Here is a 13,145-nt window from a genome sequence, read left to right as displayed (position 1 = left end):
CTCCTTTTCGCCTGACATACTCGCTTCTCTTTTTTCCTCAACCATTTCTTAAAAAATATAAAAAACCTATTTCGCCAAAGAGACTCAAGGTAGCTGACAAACAGTAATTAAAACAGAAAAAATAATCACAATCTCTACTCCCCCCCATACAAAATGCACCCATATTAATAAGTTAAGAGTGCCCAAGTTATGAAATCTGGCCTCCAACAAATTTTAACCAACTGATTCCCCTGCTCTGCCTGGCCTGCCCCACAGGACTGTTGTGAATAATCACTGGAGGTGGGACTTTAACTCCTTGAAAACAGTAATAATAAATAGCTAGCCAGCTAAGTCAATACCCACACTCCTTCATATTCATTCATTCTCCACTTCCTATTATTTATGGGGTGTTAGGGGGATTGGTCGTACCTGCGGTGGGGGACACGTCATGCTCCATCTGGGGTAGTTTGTCCACCTTTGGTCCCCACCCTGCACTCAGCTCTCACCTGTGGCTCCTAGAAGCTGTCAGCAGGCAACAGCAGCCACACCTGGGGAATGGCTTCCACTGGCTGGCTAAACTGGGTGAGCATAGCCGATGGGTCTCAAACCCTCAATGCGTTAGGGACTTCCCCTGCATGCAAAGACAGGCTCTGGCAGATTGAGCGGACAAGACCAAGTGTGGGTCCAATAGTCAAGAAAGTGCTTTCTGCCCATGCTGTACAGCAGCAGGTCTCAACCTGTGGGTCCCCAGATGTTGCTGGAGTACAACTCCCATCATCCCTGAGCTCTGGCCTTGCTAGCTAGGGGTGATGGGAGTTGTAGTTCAACAACATCTGGGGACCCACAGGTTGAGAAAGGCTGCTGTAGAGGGAAGTGAGGGGCAGATGGGGCTCGTCTACCTGGGAAGGTTGTCCATCTAGAAGAAGGAAGACTCTGACCCTAAACCTCCGCTGCCTTGCAGGATATCTTCAGGAGAAGAAAAGGCTCAGGAGTAAACGTCACACAAATCTGGAGCAGAGTCCCTAAGGCGGTTGGATGGCGCCTTGTACGTCTTCTTCCGGCAACACCTGCAGCCAAGTTGGTGCCAAATGTTTTGCTCTGCTTTCCTTTGGACCACATCAGCCAGGCTGAAAGGTGGGTCTCCAGACACACTGGCCCGGCTTGAAGAAGAAGAAGAAGAAGAAGAAGAAGAAGAAGAAGAAGAAGAAGAAGAAGCAGCAGCAGCAGCAGCGTTTGGATTTGATATCCCACTTTATCACTCCCTTTAAGGAGTCTCAAAGCGGCTAACATTCTCCTTTCCCTTCCTCCCTCACAACAAACACTCTGTGAGGTGAGTGGGGCTGAGAGACTTCAGAGAAGTGTGACTGGCCCAAGGTCACCCAGCAGCTGCAGGTGGAGGAGCGGGGAAGCGAACCCAGTTCCCCAGATTATGAGATTACCGCTCTTAACCACTACACCACACTGGCTCTCTTGTGCCCTGGGGAAGTCACTTTGGTGCTGCTAACACAGAAGTTTGACTTCACCCTTGGAAGCACACTCCATTCATTGTCTCTTGAGAGAGATGGCAACAATTGTGATGAAAATCCCAGCCTGCAGGTCTCAGGTGGATTTCCTTCCAGCACTGTTTAGGATCTCACAGCAACCAGTTGAAGCCCATCAAATGCAGAAATTCCTGGTTCAATCCTGGCATCTCCAGGTTAGACTAGGAGAGAAACCCAAGTCTGGGGGGCAGAGGTCCTGACAGCTCCCTACATTCCTACCTTAGCTTTTGCCATGGGACTTTATCAGATATCTTCAAATCTGGCTGAAATTCTCTTTTTCATCAATGGCTCTGTTGGCTGCCTTATTCATTTATTCACTTGAGTCACTTGCTGTTGAACTCTGGGCTGGCATTTCCCATACAGGAATTTCATTCACTTCTAAATTCATTGATTCCAAGCTCTGTAGGTGGAAAGGCTGTCAGAGCGGTCTCTGAATATCAATGGTAAGGCACTCTCTGCCCATAGGCTTGCAATCCACCAGTTCTTAAAGCGGCAGTTCTTCTAATGGCAGCTGGGGTGAAAACAATGCAGAAATCCTGGTGGACTGACTGCTGTCAGTGGCAGCTGGGATACTGAGTTGCAAAATGATGTAAGTGCAGCTTCTGTCTTTTTTTGGAAGACAGTAATCAGGCACCCACATAACATGAACAGTCCAACAAAGTTGATGTTGAAGAATCATTGCTTCGACACTGGTGATCTTTGCTTCTTCCAGTACACTGGTATTAGTTTGCCTGTCTTCCCAAGTGATGTGTAAATTTTTTTGGAGACATGCTAAATCAGAATTATGCCCTGCTAAGTAAATATAAAGGGATATGGGTGGCGCTGTGGTCTAAACCACTGAGCCTCTTGGGCTTGCTGATCGGAAGGTCAGCGGTTTGAATCCTCACAACAGGGTGAGCTCCCGTTGCTCTGTCCCAGCTCCTCCAACCTAGCAGTTCGAAAGCACACCAGTGCAAGTAGATAAATAGGTACCACTCCGGTGCGAAGGTAAATAGCATTTCCATGCTCTCTGGCTTCCATCATGGTGTTCCGCTGCGCCAGAAGCGGTTTAGTCCTGCTGGTCACATGACCCGGAAAGATGTCTGTGGACAAATGCCAGCTCCCTCAGCCTGAAAGTGAGATGAGTGCTGTAACCCCATAGTCGCCTTTGATTGGACTTAACCATTCAGGGGTCCTTTACCTACCTGTTGCATGAGCGATACGACATTGACATCAAGATCAAGTAGCCATCGGTCAGCCTGCAAAAAGAGAGGCAGATTCCTGTTCCAAACCATTTCCATCTGGGTAACTCCAAAGATGTACAGTTGGTTCTCTAGGAATAACCAGACTTCTCCAGGCAGCCAAACCCAGTGGCGTAGCGTGGGGGGTGCAGGGGGGGCCGGCCGTACCGGGTGCAACATCTGGGGGTTAGGGTTAGGGGGCGCAAATCCACGGGTTAGGGGGCGCAAATCCACTGGTTAGGGGGTGCAAATTACTTGCCTTGCCCCGGGTGCTGACAACCCATGCTACGCCACTGGCCAAACCATTTAGAAAGTCAACTACTAAACTGTATAAAAATATATTCATGTATGCTACTACAGCAGCAAGAATGCTACTCAGCCCAAAATGGAAAGAAGCAGAAGTCCCAGTAAAGGAAGACTGGATACAAAAGCTTATGGAATATGCAGAAATGGCAGAACTTAACAGAAGAATAAGAAATCAAGATAACAAACTTTTTATAAAAGAATGGAAATGGTTTATTGGATATTTGCAGATAAATTGCAAACAGATGAAAGCACTGGCAGGATTATTGTAATAACCTGCAGTTTCATAAGAGTGTATATTTAAAGTAGATAAATAAATGAGCAAATTAAATGAATTTGGATATGCAGAACATATTAAAAAAGAAATTTAAGGAACCGCAGAAAGAGAGGGAAGGAAGCTAAGCTTTGAAATGTTAAGGTGATTGTAAAATTAATGAAATGTATAAACCTGAAGAGTATGCATAATTTTTTTACAAAAAAAAGAAAGAAAGTCAAGTTCCGGAATAGTAACTCGTGCAACTTCCCTATGATTCCAAGCAGATGTGCCCATTGCCTGTGATAAAAACAGAGCATGGATTCTCTGTGGTTTTGCAGGATGGTTCCTCCCCAGGGCTTTGTCTCCGTGGGAAGTGGTACTTGCATTTCTCTGCATCACTCATTCAGCTGCTCGGCAAGATGCCAATTCCAAACAAGATCCACTTCGAAGGGGCGAAGGAGAACTCGTTCCCTGCCACATTCGAGACTGCAAAGTGCTGGTTCATTTAAGGTGCTTTGCTTCTCTCCCCCACTGCTGCCCCACAAACCGATACACCTTGCAGTAAGCCCTCCCAGGCCCCCACCCTTAATAGACAGCAGTTGTTCTACATTAATCTGTTTTAATGAAGTTCACGGCCTCCTTTCTCAGAGGGCCGAGGGCTAATTTAGCAAATAAATCTTCCCGGTGTCTTAATTCTATTTCGCAAATAATCCCAGCAGCTCATGTATGAGCACTTCGTATACTTCAGCGCGGGGACAACAGACAGAAAGGAGATAAGGCACAAGAAGGACTCTCCTTCTTGGAAGCTTTAGCTGTGATTCTTGTCTCTCAGGGCGTTGGACTACATGAGACTTGAACCTACAAATCTGTGATTCTATCAAGCTGTGATGGCCTGGGACTCGGACTCAGACTCGGAACCAGAGGAGTCTCAGTCTGCACCGGATCCTTTGCCTCAGGCATCACCTGAACCAAGTCTGGGGCCTGATCCTGAAGAGTCCCAGTCTGCACAGGTTCCCCTGCAACAAACACCAGTTGGCCGAGTCAGGGGCCTGATCCTGCCCTGGCTCCAGATGCGGGGATGACCTCTTTGCCTCCAGCTGGGCCATCACTTACAGCTGCTCCACTACCGGTTGGGTCAGGGGAGGCTGAAGCGGCCCCTGGGTCTAGTCACCCACCGACGTCTCCCGAGCTACAGAGACTAAGGTCTGAGAGAAGGAGAGATCTGAGTACTCGCAGGAGGAGTGCTCGCCTTCGGGTGAGGCAGAGAGGTGAGTCCCCAATGGATCAGGACCGGCCGCTACCCCGACAAAGATAAAAGGCTGTTGGACCCCGCCCCAGGTTGCGGGAGCAACATTGCTGTTTGCCAGATCCTGCCTGAGATCCTGTACCTGTCCTTGCCTGGTTTCCTGCCTCGTGTCCTGCCTTGGCGCTGTCGGACTGACTCCTAGCGGAACCTCCAGATTCTGGACCAGTCCTGGACCGCGTTTCACGGGTTACCCCCGGGTCCAGCACACAAGCTCCTGTAATGCAGGAATCACAGCTAAAGAATGTGGGAATGTCCAGGGTGGCAGGAGAGAATATATTGTTTATTAATATCCTTCCTAATTTGTGCTAGCAAGTTCCTTTATGTAGCAGAGTTACATTCCCCTTTTCATGCACAGCAGATAGCTGGTTGCAGGCTCGTGTGAGCCTCTCACTATTATACAATTAAATCTGTCTCAGATTGAATTATACGTTCCTGGTAAGCTCCCTTGAATTCCTGTTAGAAGAATAAAGACGCCACAATCTTACTCAAAGTCAATAAAAGAAGTTTACTCACATCAGTTCACAGTTGGATTCCTGAAGGCAGAGATAGTTACAAATATGTACATGTGGATCTACCCCATACGGGGGAATAATCCCAGTGCTTCTGCTAGCTGAGAGCTAGCAGAGCAGTCCGAGCTAGAAGCTGGTCAAACGAAGAAGTCAGTCAAAAAGAGAGAGGTGTGCTGCGTGACTTGTCCTTTTATTACCTGGACAGGTGAGATCACGCTCATCACCTTTTATCACATGCAAAAGGGAGGATGCTCCGGCCAGGAGGAACAGGATGTTTTGACTGACTGGACCAAAAATTCCCTCGCATGTCTTCTCTAGCGTTACAAGGAATGTTGTACTTGAGTGCGTGTCGAGGTCCCCAAGCCACCCCTAAAAATAACTCACAATTCACACATAATTTTTGTTTAAGGTGTTTGGCATAATTTTGGCCACAACTTTATTAAAATACATAATCTGTGAGTGGTTGCTTAGGCATTGGTTAAGACTATCTGTCCCCCCCCCCCCCGCCTGGGACAGAACTGACTTCCGAACTCCCTTGGAAGCCAGTGAAGGGAAAACAATATTGGGGAGCAATGGAACTGAGTCACAGGCCCTCACCGCTCACCCCCATTCTCCCCAGAGCTTGCCAGCCCTGGTCCCATTTCAGGGATTGGACGAAATCATGGCAAGCCCCTGGATTCCTTTAATGGAAATTCCCTTCCACACCACCATTGGAGGGGCAGGCCCAGCCTATCCTTGCCCCTCCTCCAATTTTTATAACCAATGCCTAACCACAACCTTACAAGTTGTGATGAATTGCTATATAGTAGGCAAAAACCAAATGGCACCAGCCAATCAGCCAAATGGACAAAATTCCTACCAGGCCCCTGCCCCAATGGCAGACAACACCATGACAGGCATAGCAAGGTCAACCAGAACTCAGGGCAGGCAGGCGGGTGATCCCATGCGCTCAGTGAAAGAGAAGGCAAAAGCTGAGTGCCCCAATATTTAAAGCCTTTGGTCCCACCCACCACATTGCAACATGCAATTTGCCCCAGCAACCTGGCCATCCAATCGTTGCCCCAGGCCAGCTTACATTTGCCCTGTCTGGCAACAGAGGGTTGGCTTGGCAGACCCCACCGCAACACATGCTCTCGTTTTAGGGAGAACACGTTGTGTCCAACCTGCTTTGTAAAAGGGCCATGGATGGTCGATTGATTAATCTCCAAAGAAATGGATTCAGAACTCTTTCCCAAATTTCACCTCTGTACAACATTTGGGGGTCAATTTTCTACCAACAAATTGTTAGTATTTTACTCCTCCAATGGTGCAGATGAGATTGTTGTAAATCACATGCCTGTCTGAGACGAGTCTGGGAAAGGAAGACTGCCTTATCTCTTCTGCTGTGGGTACTATTACAATGTACTTTCACTTTTATTTCTGTTTGTTTGTTCTCTTGGAGCTGGAGAGAACCGACGCCATTATGCCTTTGTCTGTACATAGTGTGTAAATAAATTGTAGACTAGTTTCTACAATGTCTCAAGCTTCTTGCTGTGGTTTGCCAGAAGATTAGTGTGCATAAATCGTCTGATGGGGAAATGCCTTTTCCAGAGCTGCGCATACTGGAGGATGCTCGGAGTTCCAGGGGCTTGCATGCTCACCCCCCAGGGCATTTTTCCAACACAAATTTGCTCAATCCTAGAAAGGCCGGGCTGGATGAATCCCAAGCTGGAATTAAGATTGCCGGAAGAAATATCAACAACCTCAGATATGCAGATGACACAACACTGATGGCAGATAGTGAGGAGGAATTAAAGAACCTTTTAATGAGGGTGAAAGAGGAGAGCGCAAAATATGGTCTGAAGCTCAACATCAAAAAAATGAAGATCATGGCCACTGGTCCCATCACCTCATGGCAAATAGAAGGGGAAGAAATGGAGGCAGTGAGAGATTTTACAGCAACCACAAAATTAAAAGACGCCTGCTTCTTGGGAGGAAAGCAATGACAAACCTAGACAGCATCTTAAAAAGCAGAGACATCACCTTGTCAGCAAAGGTCTGTATAGTTAAAGCTGTGGTTTTCCCAGTAGTGATATATGAAAGTGAGAGCTGGACCATAAAGAAGGCTGATCGCTGAAGAATTGATGCTTTTGAATTATGGTGCTGGAGGAGACTCTTGAGAGTCCCATGGACTGCAAGAAGATCAAACCTCTCCATTCTGAAGGAAGTCAGCCCTGAGTGCTCACTGGAAGGACAGATCGTGAAGCTGAGGCTCCAGTCCTTTGGCCACCTCAGGAGAAGAGAAGACTCCCTGGAAAAGACCCTGATGTTGGGAAAGATGGAGGACACTAGGAGAAGGGGACGACAGAGGACGAGATGGTGGGACAGTGTTCTTGAAGCTACCAGCATGAGTTTGACCAAACTGCAGGAGGCAGTGGAAGACAGGAGTGCCTGGCGTGCTCTGGTCCAGGGGGTCACAAAGAGTCGGACACGACTGAACAACTAAACAACAACAACAAGAGCAAACAACTGACTGCCCTCCTTGAAATTAACTTCTGTGCCTTGGATTTCATCGCCCCAATATGCCACTTCCAGGTCAGGGATTCACTCAAGAGAACGCCAAGATATCTAAAAGTTTGCCCTCATTCAGGATGGCCCCAAAGCATCCTCAGGTGGGGCTGGGAGCCAGTCCCATTGGAAACCCCAGAGAGCCACTGTAGACAATTGCATACCTACGCTTTTCAGAGTGCAAAACTCACCGCGGCTAGAAATCGCTTGCGTGGGCGGAGCAGGGAGCTTGCAGCATTTATTGAAACAAATTCCATCTTTTGTAAAGCAGAGTTCATAATGCAGGAACTATTTTAACTCGGTAAATACACGGAGGGCTCAATATCCCAGCCGCCGTGTTCTCTTATTTTAACGGTTTGTTTGCTCTTTGCAAAGCACCTCTCTGTATCCCTTTTATGGTCTCTGTAAAAGCTTTTCGGCTGCTAACTGGCTTCCTTAAGGCATAATTATATGTTTTATGAGAAACTGATGGGCATGCCCGAGAATAATTATTTGGATAAGTCTTGGGAAATAAATACAGTAATGAAACAGAAAGTTCCTTTCTGCCGAGCTTATATAAAAATCACGTACAAAAGATGTTTCTAGTCCCCTGAAATGGTACAGGGTCAGAGCTTGTCCTTTGAAAAAAATAAAAACGATGGGGAAATCTCTGCAGGAAAAACGATACAGGAAATTAATGGAAATGTGTATGTCAAAATGAACCACGAGAGTCAGTTTAGATGCACCTTGTTTTAAGACCAGCTCCCAGTGGCATTTTACTCTGGTTCCACGAAAAGATATAAGCCTGACATTTGCTGGAGACGGGCAGAGAAAGGGCATTATGAACATGGAGGGTGTTACAGCTACTGAGGAAACAATGGTTAAGTGATCCATGGAGATGAGCAGATTTTGGACGCAGGTGATCTTTTGTTAATAGAAGGGATAATAGAACGGGTCCGATATCTAGGTGAAATATACTCGGAGTCGAGAGTGGATTTCATGCTCTTTATTCAGCTCATAGTGGTGAGGAGGAATGGAAGTTCCCCCAAAGTATCTGCTTTATATACATTATTTACACAATGGGCCCCACGTGATTGGCTAATTCCGGGATTCTCCTGTAGGCCAATCAGGTTGCGGATTCACTTACACCTGGAGCTGGATTGGGTGGCTCCTGCGGACCAATCAGACTGCTGCATTTTGGATCCTATTCAACTCAGTACATAACACTAGGGACATGTAAAAACTTCATTGGTTTTGCTTGATCTGTCTTTGTTAAGAATGACTGCTCCCCACATCAAATGGGGGGTGCCTTTTGTGTGGTCGTGCGCAGCCCCCTGGATCCCAGTGTGACTCCTGGTAGTTTGGGCTTGCTTAATTCCCCCCCCCCCCCGCTGGATACCTGGAAGTCTCCGCCTACCTCAGCCAATCACCCAATCCCACCTGGGGAGGCATTGCCAGGGGATTGGCCAGGTATGGGGAGGAACCAACCTGCCCACACAATGGAAGGTGAATCTTACCTGCGAAGTGGCAGTCAGCTCCAGAGCTTCTCCCACCCCCCCTCCCTCAGTGAAGTCTTCTTTTGCAGATTAACCTCTTCTCCGCAGGTACGCAGGCGCTGCTACGTCAGGGTCACTGTTGAAGGGCTGGCAAGGAATTTCCCTGCATTGGCAGGTTTTGCCTTTCCCGTAGCAAAATGTCACAACTTTGGCGGTTTCAGGCCTTGGTCGGAATCCTTTAGTCTATCTTCCTAAATGTGGAGGGCAGGGAGGGCATGAAGTGGTGACCCACACCCCCCTTGCGGCTGTGACCCCAGGGTTCCCCGTTAAAGGGGTCTTGAGGGGAGACATTGGCCATACGCCAAGAGGTCGTCATTGCTCTCCCCTCCGACGGCAGCGAAACAGGGGGTGGGCTCTCTGCTTGAACAAATGTTCTCCAGAGTCAGCCCAATCCCCACACATTCTGGATAACCCTGGTGTCTCCCAGATCCCCGGCTGGGGACTGGGAAGGATAAACGCCCAATGCCTGAGCCAAGGTCAGTGTAAATAAGTTTTGATGGGTGCAATAATGGAATACTGAATGTTTTAGTTTATATAAAATATGTTGGGATTTATGCTATGCAAAATGAACCATGGAAAGAGAGGAAGGGAAGTCATTGTTATTTTAAAGTTGTTTAAATGAATATTCCAAATTGTGAAACAGAAAATTTAATTCATTCTCTCTCTCTCTCTCTCTCTCTCTCTCTCTCTCTCTCTCTCTCTCTCTCTGTGTGTGTATGTGTGTTTGTGTGTGTGTGTGTGTAGGGTCCAGCAGGCTCTCTTTATGGTCTTAGATTGGAGTACCAAAAGTAACAGGAGAACCAAGAACTCCAGAAAGAGAAGGCTTTGTGTCCCTCCATCTGATCTTTTTCCCTTTTAACTCCCTGCATCACGCCATTCCGATTGATCTCAGATATGAGAAGATGAATGCTGAGAGATCATTTGGCTGTGTCATCAGAAGGTTCCTTATCTTGAGCCGGAGAGAAGCCTCTCTCTCTCTTTTTGTACTCAGAGATGAAAACACTAAGATCACTCTGGGTAATGCGACCAAAGCACTATAGGCAGGAGAAGGGGGTGGTGGTGGTGGTGGGGGAGACAGAGAGCTCATTTTGCAAACCTTCATCTTGCTGTGGAGAGATTGCAGGCAAATTGCAGAATAAACTGATAATTTACTGTATTTTCCTCCTACCTCAGGGGCATTCTGTTGATGCAATTTCATCGCAAATTGTGTGCATGCCCTTAAAAATAAATGGAGTCTTGAGGCTTTGGCAGAGCTCAGAGTGCCAGAGTGGATTTCAAATGCCGTTTATCAGCATATGCCACTGAAATATCCTAAGATTTTTTTCTCTTCTGTATTAGGGGAGGTAAAAGGGTTTCCTAATTGGGCCTGATTGGTTAGAGAACCCTTTGAGCTGTTCTGTGTTCTTGGGCAGATTTGGACTCCTTTAGAATTTCTCCTTCAGAGCCCCATTCAAAAGAAGGGGGTTTCTGAGGGAGAGTGGCCCAATATGCTGTGCGCCAGTGAGTCAGATTTGTTCCTTGTTTTGCTTCTCATATTTTGCACCTGGCACTTAGCAACCTGGCCACACAATAAGAAGAAACCATCGGCAAATGATTTTAATGAAGCCACGCCAGCTATTACAAGGTATTAAATCACGGCAAGCCATCAGGAGAACATCAAAGGGTATGGACTGTTTTCTGCTTGCTTTGAGAGATTATTGGGTGGGTGGCTGAAGGGTGCAAGGAACAGTTGCCACCCCAGGCTGAGCGTCCTCTGGGTGACGACCCCAGATTTATATGGATGGATTACAGTAGTACGTTGGTTGTCGAACTTAATCCATTCCGGGAGTCCATTCGACTCTCGGAACGGTTCAAAAACAAAGGTGCGTCTTCTGATTGGCTGCATGAGCATCTTGCGCCACAGAAGCAGCATCGGACGTTCGGCTTCCGAAAAAAGTTCACAAACTGGAACACACAGTCAGTTTCCTATTATCATCATTATTATTAATTTATTAATTAAATAATTAAATAGGATGTACCTATGTTCATAAGAGAAATGTTGAAGAGTATGCAGGTGAAGAATTTTTTCTCCCGACAGGCTTTGGGAACTGATTAGGTTTTTTCAGATGTCAAGGAAATAAACAACTACCTGACATCTTCAGAAGACATCTGAAGGCAGCCCTGTTTAGAGAAGTTTTTAATGACTGATGTTTTAATGTATTTTTAATATTTTGTTGGAAGCTGCTCAGATTGGCTGGGGAAACCTAGCCAGATGGGCAGGATATAATTAATTAATCAATCAATTAATTAAATTAATAAATCTGCTGGATTGGGCCAAAGACCTTCCTTCCTTCCTTCCTTCCTTCCTTCCTTCCTTCCTTCCTTCCTTCCTTCCTTCCTTCTTCCAGCTTTCCACCCAGGAGCTCAAGGCTGGCATACATAATTTTCCTCCTCCCTGTGTTATCCTCACAACAACTCTGAGAGTGGGTGGCTGGCTCCCAAGGGCACCCAACGAGCTTCAGGGCCAAGTGGGGATTTGAACCCTAATTTCTCCCAGGTCCTAGTCCTGCACTCTAACCACTATGCCACACTGCCTTTCTAGTCCAATGTCTTGTTCTCACAGTGGCAAGTCCAATGCCTGCAAGCAGGACCTCAGCACAACAGCAGTTCCCAGCGACTGGTGTCCAGCGGCTCCCTCTAGCCATTGTGGCTAGTAGCCACCAGTAGCCACCAGTAGCCACCTCCTTCTCTCCTTCAGCTTCTGGTTGTGTGCTGTGGGAATCAGGAAGCTGGACCAGATGGGCTTTTGATCGGATCCATCAGGGCCCTTTGTGCTTTTCCACATCTCCGCCTCTCTGCTCTCCCAGATCCTTTTAGCTGCAGGTGGCAGTCAGGAACGGAACAAGGACCACCTTTGTGCAGGACCTGTTGTGGCCTCTTCCAAACATCTCTGCCTGTTTCCCAGCTCTTGCGTTTTTATGCTGCAAACCGCTCTGTGATCTCCGGATGAAGGGTGGTTTAAAAATTTAATAAATAATAGCAGCAACAAAGTGTGCTTCTGGTTCTGCTTGCCTCCCTTCAAAAGAGACATTGTAGAGTTGGAGCGCAAAATATGGTTTGAAGCTCAACATGAAAAAAACGAAGATCATGGCCACTGGTCCCATCACCTCCTGGCAAATAGAAGGGGGAAAAAGGGAGACAGTGAGAGATTTTACTTTCTTGGGCTCCATGATCACTGCAGATGGTGACAGCAGCCACGAAATTAAAAGACGCCTGCTTCCTGGGAGAAAAGCAATGACAAACCTAGACAGCATCTTAAAAAGCAGAGACATCACCTTGCCAACAAAGGTCCGTATAGTTAAAGCTATGGGTTTCCCAGGAGTGATGTATGGAAGTGAGAGCTGGACCATAAAGAAGGCTGATCGCCGAAGAATGGATGCTTTTGAATTCTGGTGCTGGAGGAGACTCTTGAGAGTCCCATGGACTGCAAGAAGATCCAACCTCTCCATTCTGATGGAAATCAGCCCTGAGTGCTCACTGGAAGGACAGATCGTGAAGCTGAGGCTCCAATACTTTGGTCACCTCATGAGAAGAGAAGACTCCCTGGAAAAGACCCTGATGTTGGGAAAGATGGAGGGCACATGGAGAAGGGGACAAAAGGACGAGATGGTGGGACAGTGTTGCCGAAGCTACCAGCATGAGTTTGACCAAACTGTGGGAGGCAGTGGAAGACAGAAGTGCCTGGTGTGCTCTGGTCCAGGGGGTCACGAAGAGTCGGATACGACTAAATAACAACAAAATCTCCTTCTCAGGGAAGGGGAGCAGACATATCATAAAAGCTAACTTTTGTAAGGTCACAAATTTAAGGCAGATTTTAACTTTTCATGGTTGGAATTTGGGGGATAAAGTGCAGCTTATATTCAGGCCAATACGGTAATAGACATTTATGAAATTATGCATAGCATGGAGA

Source organism: Podarcis vaucheri (genome assembly GCF_965113315.1).
Source record: "Podarcis vaucheri genome assembly, chromosome: 1".
Classification (NCBI taxonomy): domain Eukaryota; kingdom Metazoa; phylum Chordata; class Lepidosauria; order Squamata; family Lacertidae; genus Podarcis; species Podarcis vaucheri.
The sequence above is the reverse complement of the archived record's forward strand: the minus strand, read 5'-3'. Positions refer to the sequence as shown.